The sequence below is a fragment of the Danio rerio genome, chromosome 23 (assembly GCF_049306965.1).
Source record: "Danio rerio strain Tuebingen ecotype United States chromosome 23, GRCz12tu, whole genome shotgun sequence".
In the NCBI taxonomy this organism is placed as follows: domain Eukaryota; kingdom Metazoa; phylum Chordata; class Actinopteri; order Cypriniformes; family Danionidae; genus Danio; species Danio rerio.
In genome coordinates this window covers 41737594-41752500 of record NC_133198.1, presented here as the reverse complement: position 1 = coordinate 41752500, position 14907 = coordinate 41737594, and the positions used below count along the sequence as shown (strand labels likewise).

The 14907-nt window shown below is 32.0% G+C and overlaps 1 protein-coding gene across 8 annotated transcripts in view; it reads left to right on the top strand.

Moving 5' to 3' along the window:
* tshz2 (teashirt zinc finger homeobox 2) overlaps positions 1 to 14907 on the top strand; it is a 254508-nt gene that overhangs the window by 175845 nt on the left and 63756 nt on the right. The gene's annotated exons all lie outside the window — the stretch shown is intronic.

The window sequence follows — 14907 nt, the reverse complement described above, 5'->3', positions numbered from 1 at the left end:
TAGCTTGACTTCTACTTGATCATTTGGAAAAGTGGTAAAAGGTAGTTTTTTTTTTTTTTCTGATGAATCATCTGCTGAACTGCATCCCAATCATCACAAATACTGCAGCAGACCTATTGAAACCTGTATGGACCAAAGAGTCCCACAGAAATCAGTCAAGTTTGTTAAAGAAAAAATCATGGTTTCGGTTTACATTCAGTATGAGGGGTGCGGGAGATCTGCTGAGTGGATGGCAACATCAACAGCCGGAGGTATCAAGACATTTGTGCTGCCCATTACATTACAATCCACAGGAGAGGTCAAATTCTTCAGCAGGATAGCGCTCCTTCTCATACTTCAGCCTCCACATCCAAGTTCCTGAAAGCAAAGACGGTCAAGGTGCTCCAGGATTGGCTAGCCCAGTCACCAGACATGAACATTATTGAGCATGTCTGGGGTAATATGAAGGAGGAGGCATTGAAGATGAATCCCAAAAATCTTGATTAACTCTGGGAGTCCTGCAAGAACGCTTTCTTTGCCATTTCAGATGACTTTATTAATAAGTTATTTGAGTCATTGCAGAGATGTATGGATCAAGTCCTTCAAGGTCATGGGAGTCAGACACAATATGAATTATTTTTCCACTGCAGCATAACTTTATATTCTATACTGGACATCATTTCTGTTAAGTGACAAGACTTTTGCCTAAGCAAAGTCAGATTTTACTGTTCTAATTAAATAACTATCAATCAAGGCATAATCATACAAGTATTTTATTTTGGTCAAATAAGTATAATATAGAGGCCTTTGCCTTTTATATAAGCCACTTGATGCCAAATGATCAACTAAAAGTCATTATTTTGTTGTCCCTAAAACTTGGATAAGCAACAAGACTTTTGTCAGGTAGTGTACACTGTAAAAATGCTGGGTTTCACACAATCAATTTCAGTTGGAACAACATGAAGGAATTACTTAATAGTTTTTTTTTATTTAAGTGAACTGAACATAAAACGCAGCAGCAAGAGTGGTCTTTAATGAACCTAAAAGAGCACATGTCACTCCGCTGCTCATCCGTTTGCACTGGCTGCCAGTTGCTGCTCGCTTCAAATTCAAAGCTCTGATGTTTGCCTACAAATCGACTTCTGGCTTTGCTCCTTCTTATCTGCTCTAACTTCTGCAGATTTACGTGCCCTCCAGAAACTTGCGTTCTGTGAATGAACGTCGCCTTGTGGTTCCATCCCAAAGAGGGAAGAAATCACTTTCCCGAACGCTCACGTTCAATCTGCCCAGTTGGTGGAATGAACTTCCTAACTGCATCAAAACAGCAGAGTCACTCGCAGTCTTCAAGAAACGACTGAAAACTCAACTATTTAGTCTTCACTTCACTTCCTAATCTGCAATTGCCTCTCTGGATATACCACTAACTGTACTAAAAAAAAAAAATAAATAAATAAATAAAAAATTTACTAATGCTTTCCTTCTTAGACTTTACAGACCTAAAACTTGCCTACAGCACTTATTCATTGTTGCTCTTATAGTTGTGTAAATTGCTTCCTTCTCCTCATTTGTAAGTCGTTTTGGATAAAAGCGTCACCTAAATGACTAAATGTAAATGTAAATTTAAAACAATTTGTTTTTGCTAAAAAAACTCAAATTTTGATTTGTTTCAGCTCATTTTAAATGACAAGTTTGAAAAAAATAAACAGCAATTGTCATTTTTGAGTGTACTAAACTATACTGTACTATACTGTACTATACTATACTATACTATATTATTCTATACTATACTATACTATACTGTATCACTATTATTGTGTTTAGTTATATTAATTAAAAAAAAATTATAATAAAATATCGCCATTTAGATTAAAAAAAAAAATAATTCCATGAAATGACATTTGGTCAGAATAACCAATATTTTCATGTCCTGGGTTTGAAAATAAGGGATATTCCACTAAATATTGATTTCTTAACCCTTCTTAAGATAAACATTGTTATTTTTTTGTCTAAAATGTTTATATATATATATATATATATATATATATATATATATATATATATATATATATATATATATATATATATATATATATTTTATTTTTTATTTTTATTTTTTTTTCAAAGAATAATATATCTTTTTTATTTTTTGCAACAAAACAGTTTTTCTTTGAAATAAGCGAGAAACATTATCAGTACTTTACAGATTAAAATGCACAAAACTCATAAATCAAAAGAAAATGCACATTTTTGAGCATTCTCTTAAACATTTTCCCATATCTTAGTGTATTTGAGGTTTTCTTGGATATTTCTTACTGTTTTTTTCCTGTAGTGCTATTGCGAGACGTTTGATTAGTCAACCATTGTGTCCCGCATTGATCTGCAGATCGGCAATTAGCTGTAACTAGTTAGTGATTTTATTAAATCCTAAATCATGTCATTGAGCTCTGTTTGGCTTTGATTCACAGCAGATTGTTCACAGAGAGCTTGTGTAGCATTTGACCTGCCACGGGCCCCCGTGGCCCTGTTTTGCAGAGACCCATGGGAGCTTCCCGAAGCCCTGATTCAGGTCTCATTGCTTCCTGTCTATTTTGCTTGAGCTGATCAATCATGGAGACGAATGTGTCTGTCAGTGCACACGTGGCCACCGCCGCACCTGCTCGATACCCCGCGCTCAAGCACTGCCATCTTAGTGGCTCTTGACAGATGTTCTCCACTTCAGAACAAGTCTGCATGCATGTGTGCGCTGCTCGCTTCTGTTTGTTTGGGACATTTAGCCATAGGAGTCTTTTCGTAAGGATATGTTTCAGGTTTTTAATTGAATTAACTACATCGCTTTAATCAAATTAATGGCATAAACTGTATGAAATTAATGGCATATACTGTATGAAGATCTCGCATTTGTCAACTCTATACACTCTTAAAAATCAAGTTTCCAAATTAAGCGTTTCTTAGCAAATGTTGTAGAAAATATAACATTATTAGTAAACAACAAAAATAAACATTTAAAAAATGAACAAATAAAGAAAATTTTGAAAATATGTTACATATTTTTTCCTTGCTTAAAGGACCTTTAATAATCTAAAGAACATTTTTCCATTATAAACTATCTTTGATGAATGGAAAATTTTCATTAATGTTAAAAGCTCTTCATTAAACAATCAATGTCAGTAAAGTATCAACAAAGGTTCCAAAATAGTTTTCACAAGCTATGTTTCCATCCAAACATGCTAAATAAATTTACAGGCAAAACAGGAATATCTCATAAAAGACGTGTGAATAAAGCTGCGTTTTCATCCAATGTGTCAAAAAGAACAAAATCGTCACTTCCTGATTAACAGGTGCCAAAAATCAACAGTAAAAAAAACGGAATTTGCTGCGGTAGAAGAAGCTGCATGAATCTTTTCTTTATTTAATACATGACTTGCGCCTCAGAAGACAAATGCTGAGACTCAATAATTATCAGGAGGTGTTTGAAGGCGTGAAACGCGGAGCACAGACACTCTTGATTCTGGAGGTAATTAATAGTATAATAACACTAATACTGAAATGGTTAAGGCGTTTTATAATGACCAAAGCAACATTTTAGATTTTTTACAGTGTTCTCAGCCTGCTGGTTTGTAAATTCACACACATTTATCATCACATGATCTCTTATAACAAAATCACATGAGTTTGTAATGCGAATACTGGAATTTGTTCAGTAAAAGTGTTTCTATTGTAGTTTATGCGCATCTTTTTTAATCGAGTAAAAGTTTTACGCCTCAGTTATGCGAATACATTTTTTATGAGCATTTTCAAAACTTAAGCATGTCTTGGCGTTTCCATCATCCATTTTTTTGCGCATATTTAAAATACACATATAAATAGGTGATGGAAACATAGCTAATGTAATGCCACATAAATACCTGTATTTAATTCTTTGAACTATTTTCTTTAAATGTGAGAAATATTTTTATATTTTAAAGTTGTTTTTTTCACTTAAGAACCTTTTGTGCGGTTATTAAATTTGATGAATTTTGTAAAAGTTTGAAAGTAAAGAACTTTAATTTGACAATAATGGTGCCCAAAAGACATTTCCACTGTATTGGGGTTTCTTAAAGTAAATTTCAGTTAACAGTTGAATTTGTTTTACTTGAACACTGGTAATGGTTCTTAATTTGTATTGATGGTTCCTTAAAGAACATTTAACATGCATATAAATGCTCTTTAGTTTATTAAAATTTTTTTTTTTTTTTTATTGAAATTTTACATTGAACAAAGGGTTTTTAATAATGTAAAGGTTCTTTTAAGAAATGTTTTCTAAAAGGCTGTTTTGGAAACCAAATACAGGTCCTCTATTGACTTTATTCTTCGCGTACGAGTGTGTACAACCATTGGAATCTCTTTGACTTGAGACTTCCGGTCTCATTCACTTCCGTTATTTTTAGATGTTAAAAACAGCTCGTTCTACTGCTTAATGTTGCAAACTGATATTTTCTTATTATATTATACTGCTATGTCTGTATAGTTAAGGACACACTTGTTTGCAGAGCAAGTAGTTTGACCATGTTCTGCTGTTTATTATTCCTAATCATTTCACAAAATCGGAAGTCCTAAAACAATCGCAAAAACGAGCGCACTTTCACATTTTAGAATAAGGTCAATAAAACTAATGTGAAAACATGCATTTGGATTTTTATAAAGATTCAAAGAATCATTTTTAATTATGAACCTTGTTTTAAACGAGCATTACTGATCTGAAGAACCTTTTCTATTCTATGTTCTATTGATGTTAAATGAACCAGTTTTTTTGAGGGGGTGGGGGGGATTTATTTATTTTTATTATTTTTTTTTGAGCATAGATCATTTTCTTTGGAAAAAAATTATTATAATAAAAACATTTTCACCTTTTATACAATGTAAAGTTTGCATGGCGGTTCGAGATTCTTCTCTCCTAAAAAGCATCTTCATTATTAAGAGCGTAAGCCACATTTTCTCTGCGTTGGCTCATGTGTGCACGTGTTTTCTGGGCTCTGGCAGTGTGTGTTTGGGACACAGGCATGAGGTAGCACACGGTGTCCAGATCCCTCCGTCAGGGACCTCATCAGCCTCTGAATTTCCTTCCCCTCTCGCCTCAGGCCATCCATATTCATTTCCTGCACTGATTTAGACCCAATGAAGAAAGAAAGCTGGCTTCTCTTTCTTCCCCCCACCGGTCCTCCTGCCTGCCGCCCTGCGTGACAACACACTGTAATTGCATTGGATTAGTATGATAGTGTACACAGCCTGGGTCAAATACCTATTTGAGAGATCACCGCGCCGGCGTTCATGCAATTCTTTGTTTGCCTGCTGTGACTGAACCGACATGCATTTTTGATGCAGTTTTTGGTTATGAGACAAAATAAAGACACACGCTTGATCTGTTTACTGAAACCAAGAAAAATGTTTATTGTGTTATAATAGCCTCAGCGATAAAAGTAAATTGAATTGTCTGTTTGCATTACGTCCTACGTTTCAGAAGTAGGCCTGTGAAATTGAATAAATAAAGATGCACTGGGCTGTTTAATGACAGCACAATTAATTGTATCGCATTACAAAAAAAGTGCAAACTGAAGGTTTAAACGTAATGGCAAGAGTACAAATTAAAAGCATAATATTGACAATGTTATCAAGACTGAATGCGGTAGATGGACTGATATATTGGCCAAAAATTGGTGTTTTTGTATTGATTTTTCATAATTGTTTGGTTTATTATATAGATATAAAATGAAAATGATAGAAAATGATATTCTGTCATTCTGAACTTTTATTATTTATGTGCAGAATCTTAAAACGTACACTTCTGGGCAAAAGTTTAGGGTTAGTAGGATTTTTTAAATTTTAAAATGAGCTTCTACTGCTCACCAAGGCTGCATTTATTTCATCAAATATACAGTGCAAATAGTAAAAATTGTGAAATGTTATTGCACTATAAAATAACTGTTCAAAAGTAGTTTATCATTTAATTTAATCTTTTATTCCAGTGATTTTAAAGATGAATTTTCAGCTTCATTACTCCGGTCTACAGAGTCGCATGATCCTTCAGAAATCACTCTAATATTAATTATTATGATTATTATTATTATTAATGGTAATAATAATAAAAGCAATAATGACTGGAGTAATCATTTCATTTGAAAATACATAAAATAAGAAAGCAGTTATTTACAATGTTAAAAAATATTCAACAATTCAAAAACTTATTATTTTATTTACATTTTTTTACATTTAATAAATGCCGCCTTGATGAACAGAATCACTTTCTTTAAAAAATGACCGGTAGTGTAAAAAGAAATCTGGGTATATATGAAGAATGACTTTGAAAGGATGGCAGCTGATAACCTAAATAAAATAAATGAACTAATTTAAAGTTTACATTCAAAACCAATTTAGAACCATTTGTTTGGTAAGCAAAGCTAAAGCAGGTCTCTCGTATAATACATTCACTAAAAGACAAAGAATATTCATTTACAAATTGCACCTCACATAAATCATCTAAACATCTGCATACTAGTCAATACTATTACTGAAATTAATTAATATAAAAACTGAATGCAACACTGAATAAATGTATATGTACACACATTTACATATGGAAATAAATAGATTGAAAAATGGGCTCAAAAGTCTTTGGAATCTCAGATTCTGTCTGGGCTTGGTTAATGTCATCACTAATAGCTGAGACATTTAGTATTTCTAAATGTATAACAGCATTTTCTAAAACCATTTTTTTTGTTTGTTTACAAATTAAATGTATGATTAATGATGGACTGTTTATTGGAGAAAGAAAAAAAAAATAGATTAAATTGTGATAAAACACTAAAGTTTAAGGTTACAACAGCGATAACAAAAACATCAATTTATATAATAGTAATCAATAAACCCTTACTAAATTTCCTAAACATCAATTTCAATAATAATACTAATAAATAAACCAATTTTGTCATATTACACTTTTTAGTGATAAAATAAAAAAATAAAAATACAAATGTTTTTAGAAAATATACTTGTACAGTAGTAAACATGCTAATCTGTTTTAAATCATACAAGGCTTTTAAGGTATTTTTATAATAATATTGTTAGGATATTAACTGTGTTATAGCACTTATAAAGTGTGATCTTATTCTACATCCATAACCCTATCCGATACCTAAACTCAACTACCACCTTACTAACTAGGGCTGCACAGTATATCATTTCAGCATTGATATCACACGGTCTGCAATGCTGAGTAGGGATGATATAGTTTAGGATTATAAAGCCACGGTTAAAAAAATGTTGCAGCAGAAGTTAAGACTCACCACACCAGGCAACGTTTTTCCAACCTACTATTGTCCAGTTTTGGTGAGCCTGTGTAAATTGTAGCCTCAGCTTTCTGTTCTTAGCTGGCAGGAGTGGCACCTGGTGTGGCCTTCTGCTGCTGTAGCCCATCCGCCTCAAGGTTGGACGTGTTGTGCATTCAGAGATGTGCTTCTGCATACCTCGGTTGTAACGAGTAGCTATTTGAGTTGCTGTTGCCTTTCTGTCAGCTCAAACCAGTCTGGCCATTCTCCTTTGACCTCTGGCATCAAGGCATTTCCTAGAGATGGTTGTGCGTGAAAATCCCAGTAGTTCAGATGTTTCTGAAATACTCAGAGCAGCTCGTCTGGCACCAACAACCATGCCACGTTCAAAGTCACATAAATCACCTTTCTTCCCCGTTCTGATGCTCGTTTTGAACTGCAGCAGGTCGTCTTGACCATGTCTACATGCCTAAATGCATTGAGTCGCTGCCATGTGATTGGATGATTAGAAATTTGCACTAACAAGCAGTTAGACGTGTACCTAATAAAGTGGCCGGTGAGTGTACAATGCATTATCCATAGCAAAATATTGTAATGTCACTATTAATAACTATTAATAAGCAACTCATTAGTAGTTTATTGAGCTAAAAGTCTTAGTTAATGATTTGTTAATAGCGTGAATTGTTCAATAAGCTAAAATGTAAGCGGAAAAATTTTAAACATATCGATCATAAACATTACAAATATACACAGTAGATGCTTTAAGAGGAGCTCCGTGCATGCAAGTAATCTGCTATTACTATGTAGATTCATAATTTTTTTCTCCATCCTTTTTTTTAATGTGACAGCTTCATCTTTGATGCGTGCTTTTCTAGCGTCTGTCATCGGAAACAAAGAGGTGATGTGGCTCAGCTATTGTCGGATAAGATGATATGGTTACATTAGCCGCACACACGAGAATCAAACCCCATGATTACGCTGGTGGGTGTAGCTTTTTTGTTCTTCCAAGGGGGGGAGGAAATTGACGGTAATAAAAAAGAAAGTCAGATGACTTAACTCTGTAATTACTGGCCTGTTTTCATGATCCTGCGTTCTATTAAAGAGCCGAGAGAGTCTCAAACGGCTGCTACTTACCGCTTCAGATTAATCCCGCTATTAAACCTTTGGTGTTTGGAGAATGCAGACTCTCCTGAAAAGGTGTAGTGAGTGTTAGATGTACATTAGTCTCCGCTTGTGTGTGTTCGACATCAAATACGCACACACACACACACACACAAGGATAAAGTCACCTAAGGCTCAGATCATGAGTGGTAGGAATGTTCTTCCGCCCACAGGCATATTGAACAGACAGATACTGCGGTTTGCAAACAGCCCACATTGATCATTATTCATGAAAGACAGTCATATGAAAGTTCTGCCTGTATATAAAGACCGCGCGCATAAAAGATGCAGTCAGACGCGCACACATGACCCTAAATGGGTGGGTGGATGCATGTTTGTTTGCTTGCTTGTGCGAAATTATAGCCTGACGTTGTGTTTTTTCAATACAGATGCCAATGTGTGTGTTTATTTGTATGGGCATTTGAGCCTGTTTGTTTATGTGTTATAATGATGCATGAGCCAACATTGTTTTTATCATGCACCTGTTAATTCTGAGCAATTTTTTGGTGTTTTTTTTCTGTGTAATGTATAGAAAAGATCTGAAATGCATGTTTAGGGGTTTCATTTGTGTATGTATGTTTTAAATATATGTTTTAAAAGTTTCCTTAAAATAACTTTTTTCTTTGACACCGAGCCGTAAATGTCTACTTCAACAGATCAAACTTCACAGTTTTATTTGTGTCTATGTCAAAGTCAGTAAATCCATAGCTTGTATTGCCTTTAGTTGACTACTTTTAAAAAGTGAGTAAACACATTGCTTTTAAAGTGATTAGTTGACTTTATTGTAAAAAAGTGAGTAAACCTCTTGCTTTTGAAGCCACTAGTTTACTTTACTGTAAACTTGTTTCTTTCAAAGCCATTAGTTGACTAACTTAAATTGAGTTAACCTGTTGCCTTTAAGGCGTTTAGTTCACTTTACTTTATAAAAGTGAGTAAACCCATTGCTTTTAATGCGATTAGTTGACTTTACTGTAAAAAAAAGTGAGTAAACTTGTTGCTTTTAAAGCCATTAGTTCACTTTACTGTGAAAAAGTGAGTAAAAGTAGCTCTTAATGTGATTAGTTGACTTTACTGTAAAAAAGTGAGCAAAGCCATTGCTTTCAAAGCGATTAGTTGACTTTAAAAAGTGAGTAAACACAATGATTTTAAAGTGATTAGTTGACATTACTGTCAAAAAAAAAAAAAGTAAACTTGTTTCTTTTAAAGAGATTTGTTGACTTTAAAACCAGTGGGTGTGTTCACTTTTTAAAAACGATTAGTTGACTAAACCCGTTGCTTTTAAAACAATTAGTTGACTTTACTGTAAAAAAATGAGTAAACATTTTGCTTTCAAAGTGATTAGTTGACTTTAAAAAGTAAACCTATTGCTTTTGAAGCAATTAGTTGAAGTTATTGGAAAAAAGTGAGTAAATCTGTTGCTTTTACAGTGATTAGTTGACTTTATTGTAAAAAAGTGAGTAAATCTGTTGCTTTTACAGTGATTAGTTGACATTATTGTAAAAAAGTGAATAAATCTGTTGCTTTTAAAGCAATTAGTTGACGTTATTGTAAAAAAGTAAGTAAATCTGTTGCTTTTAAAGCGGTTAGTTGACTTTACTGTAAAAAAGTAAGTAAACCCATTGCTTTAAAGTGATTAGTTGACTTCACATTAAAAAAGTGAGTAAATTGTTGCTTTTTATCGATTAGTTGACTTTCCTGTAAAAAGTGAGTAAACCCATTGCTTTTAAAGTGATTAGTTGACTTCACATTTTAAAAAGTGAGTAAACCTGTTGCTTTTAAAGTGATTAGTTGACTTCACATTTTAAAAAGTGAGTAAACCTGTTGCTTTTAAAGCGATTAGTTGACTTTACTGTAAAAAAGTGAGTAAACCTGTTGCTTTTAAAGCGATTAGTTGACTTTACTGTAAAAAAGTGAGTAAACCTGTTGCTTTTAAAGCGATTAGTTGACTTTACTGTAAAAAAGTGAGTAAACCTGTTGCTTTTAAAGCGATTAGTTGACTTTACTGTAAAAAAGTGAGTAAACCCCTTGCTTTTAAAGCGATTAGTTGACTTTACTGTAAAAAAGTGAGTAAACCTGTTGCTTTTAAAGTGATTAGTTGACTTCACATTTTAAAAAGTGAGTAAACCTGTTGCTTTTAAAGCGATTAGTTGACTTTACTGTAAAAAAGTGAGTAAACCTGTTGCTTTTAAAGCGATTAGTTGACTTTACTGTAAAAAAGTGAGTAAACCTGTTGCTTTTAAAGCGATTAGTTGACTTTACTGTAAAAAAGTGAGTAAACCTGTTGCTTTTAAAGCGATTAGTTGACTGTACTGTAAAAACTGAGTAAACCCCTTGCTTTTAAAGCGTTTAGTTGGCTACTTTTTAAGTTGAGGGAACCCATTGCTTTAAAACAATTAATTGACTTTACTGTAAAAAAGTGAGTAAACCCATTGCTTTTAAATGTATTAGTTGACTTTAAAAGTGATTTGTTCACTTTGCTTAAAGTGAGTAAACCCATTGCCATAAGAGTAAATTAACTTTCTGAACTTTTTAAAAAGAATTAAGTCAACTTAATAGTTCCAAGTTACACGTTTAATCACCTTTTAAAAGTAATTAACCACTTTTTTTTACAGTGTACATAATTAATTTGATTATATACACAATTTTATTCTATTCTAAAAAAAATTGATAATTTTTTAAAGTATATTTTAAATCAAGGAATAGTAAAAATTATTCTAAAATCTCCTCTGTAAAAACCTGTAAATCTGTATCTGTAAATCTGTAAAAACCTTTAACTAATTATTAAAAAAGAAAATAATTTTTTTTTTGAGATTTTGATGCCAAATATATACGCATAATTAATTTAATATATTTGCACTTTTAAACCTAACCTTTTTTAACTGCAATATGCTGATCACTATTAGTCAATTAATTACATCTTTTTTTTTTTACCTCTACACCTGCAGTGTCTTAAGTCCATAATGAGCTGCTGCTGAAATTTTCCGGCCTTTGAGTAATTGAGCCGTCTTGATAAACGCCGCAGAATGACACCGGTATAATTCAGCCGAAAAGTTTGCACTGTCACCGGGATGAGCTAACTGTCTCGCGCAAATATATGGGTGCAATTTTCGAAATAGGTTTATAGCAATCCTTGGGAGAGGAGGTGCGAGATAGTGATATTACTGACTTTATTACTCTAGCAGAACATCATTCGGCACCTTGCCCTTTTTGTACCTCCGTTTCTCTCTCTCTGTCCTGCTGTCACCAACGGCCAGGGCTTTGTAGTATCGGATAACCTGTTTTCTGGTCATGGAGCTTGATGTATTGTGTTAAACGCAGGGCTCAGCAATAAGGGTCTCGCCAACGGTACACATTTTTACATGGCCTGCTGACATTCTCACTGGCCCTGAGGCCAAAAAGACATGTTTAGATGTTTTTTTAAAGGAGCATTTTTTAAATTAAGTGTCAGGAGCAACGTATGTTTTTATTAATCTGGATTTCTATACAAGAGGAATTTAGTTTCAGACGTAATATACGAGCTTTTTTGTTATTAATAAACATTAGGATTTTTATACAAGTGTAATTTACACTACAGCAGTTTTATCATAAGGTTTTATTTGTTAAAATTGATTATTATTATTATCATTATTATTATTATTATCATTATTATTATTATTATTATTATTATTAATATTATTATTTCTAAATACTTTTATTAATAATTACTCTTGCATTATTAAAATAGTAATTTTAAATAAATACATGTTACAATTATTTTATGGAGCTGATATGACATGAACTAACATTGTGTATTTAATGAATAATGTTAATTATTAATAAACATGGTAACAAATTTTTACTCGTTGTTACTTAATAATATTTAATGCATTAATTAGTTTGATATCTCTCTCAATTTTAGCGACCTTTAGCAAACATTTTGTTTCTAATTTGCTATTTAACATTTTTTATGAAAGATAAATATTCATTCACAAGACAAAGCTGTTTTTTTAATAAATAGTCAGTAATTACCAATAATTAATAGATTTAGATAATAGTTAGGTTTCTAAAAGCGATATAAATTGTATATCAAAAAGAAACTTTCAAACACATTTTAATGTTGCACAAAATCTATTTATATAAATCAAAAGCAGGAAATTATTATCTTACATTTGCTATTAAAAACTGTTTATAATATAAATAAATATTTAATATTTAATATTTAAATGATTACACTTCTTTTTTATACAACAATATACAACAGATAAATTAATTACATAGTTACAAAAAAATGTCATCTTGTGTGTCTTGAAAAAAAATTGTAAAATAAGTAATAACTCATCGTGTACAGTGGGGGAAATACATATTAAATATCTCAGAAAACATATTTCTTAAGGTGCTGTTGATTTGAAATGTTCCCCAGATGTTGTTAACAACCAAATAAGTTCATATATGCAACGAAAACAAAACTTATTGGTTTAGAAATTCAGTTATGCGTAATAAAATTAAAAGAAGCAAAGAAAAAGTACTGAACACATGAAGAAAGGGAGGTGTAGAAAGGCAGTGAAAGCCCAGACAGCAGCTGAAATCTCTAAGTGGTTCTTCAGCAACCCTCTGCCCTTCCTCATTATAAATGAATGTCAGCTGCTTCAGTGCAACATTTACATTAACAAGACAGTGATCTAAAACACAGCAAAGGAAACTCTCAAATGCTTTCAGAGAAAGAAAATCAAGCTGTAGAATGGCCCAGCCAATCACCTGACTTGTATCCAGTAGAAAATACAAAATAAAGGTCAGATTTGATAGATATTTCTGATCCATATGATAGATCAAAACCATCAAGATTTTTACACTGTTGAAGTCTGTGAGAAACTCACACCTGAGCAATGCATGTGACTTCATTCTCCATTTGAGAGGTGTTTTTAAGCTGCCATCAACAAAATAAAGCCTTTTATATAAAGTATTAAATACGTTTTAGCACTTTCTCCTTGTGTCATTTCTTTGTTATCACACATAACAATTAAAAAAAATATATATATATTTTTATATTTGTATTGTTTGGGTTGTTCCCAAAATCTGGTTCAATTCCATGTCAACAGCTCCTTTAGAAATATTATTCCAAGGAAGAAAATGACGCATTCAACACTTATTCCCCTTGCTGTATATAAACTTGTATACACTTTTATACATAATTAATATTTGCCAATACAAAAACATAGTACTGTTTAGATCAATTTTTTTTAAATATTAGCAATAAACTAAAGTAAGTTAGTTTGATCAAATTAATCAAATTAAATCCTTGACTGTTTTTTTCTGCACCGCATTTTTAATAATTTTGATGCAATGATGCAATGGAAACTTTTTTTAATACAAACAGCTCTGAATCCTAGGCCTCATACTGGTCATCTTTACCGTTGAGACCTGTAAATGTTATTAAGGTGTGGCAAAGGTGTGAAGTTATATCAACTATTTTTAGTCTCGTTTTGAGCTGGGTCTCTCTAGTATTTCAAAGGGAAAGCTTGATGTATTACATATTTATATAAATTGTCATAACTGTCTAGGCTTTTGTTAAATTAGGGTAATTAGACAGTTTCAGTATTACTACCCTTATTATCAGCTTTTTAAGCAATTAAGTGCAATTATGTTGTGCATTTGAACTTTTGTGAGTAGTATTTGTTCGTATCCTTTACACAAAAACAGCCATTACGATCACAATATACAGGGTCTGTATCTAGGTTTTTTACGCCCCATGATGCTTTGTGTGAATGATGGGAGTAATTAATGTTAAACTATATAAATAACTAGTAATTAAAAAAAAACTGAGCAAAAAGTGTGTAAATATATATATATATATATATATATATATATATATATATATATATATATATATATATATATATATAGTAATTTTATTTTGCTTACAATTAATCAACTTATTAGTATTCCCAAATAATTAATTTAAGAGGACCATGGATAACTCAAATCAAGTCTTTTCACAGCAATAATACTGACTAATATTGAATAAATAATCTGGAGATACAAAACGCTGAAAAAACTGTCAAATTTATATTATAAAAAACAGCAGCTGTGGTTGCCAGAATTTTACAGTAAAAGAAATGTCTACGTTTTAAGGTAAACTACCATATTTCATTCATTTATAGTAGGGGTCTCCAATCTTATTTCATATGTGAGCCACCTAAAAACTGAAAGAGGCCAAGAGGTACTCATGTCAATTTTACAAACTGATTTAATATCATAATAAAAGATTAGAATCAAAGTGTTCAGTTTTACTGTACTGTACATGTCAGCACAAAATACATACAGTATATACAAAATAAATGCATAATAACGCTCATAATATCAAAAGAGTTTTTTAACGTTTGCGTTGGCAGATTTTTAATAAAGTTGTAGTCTTGGCTGTAGACTTTTTATTTATCAAAATATATTATTTTTTCAATTGGTTTCAAATGTTTTGCTTATTGTTAAGTTT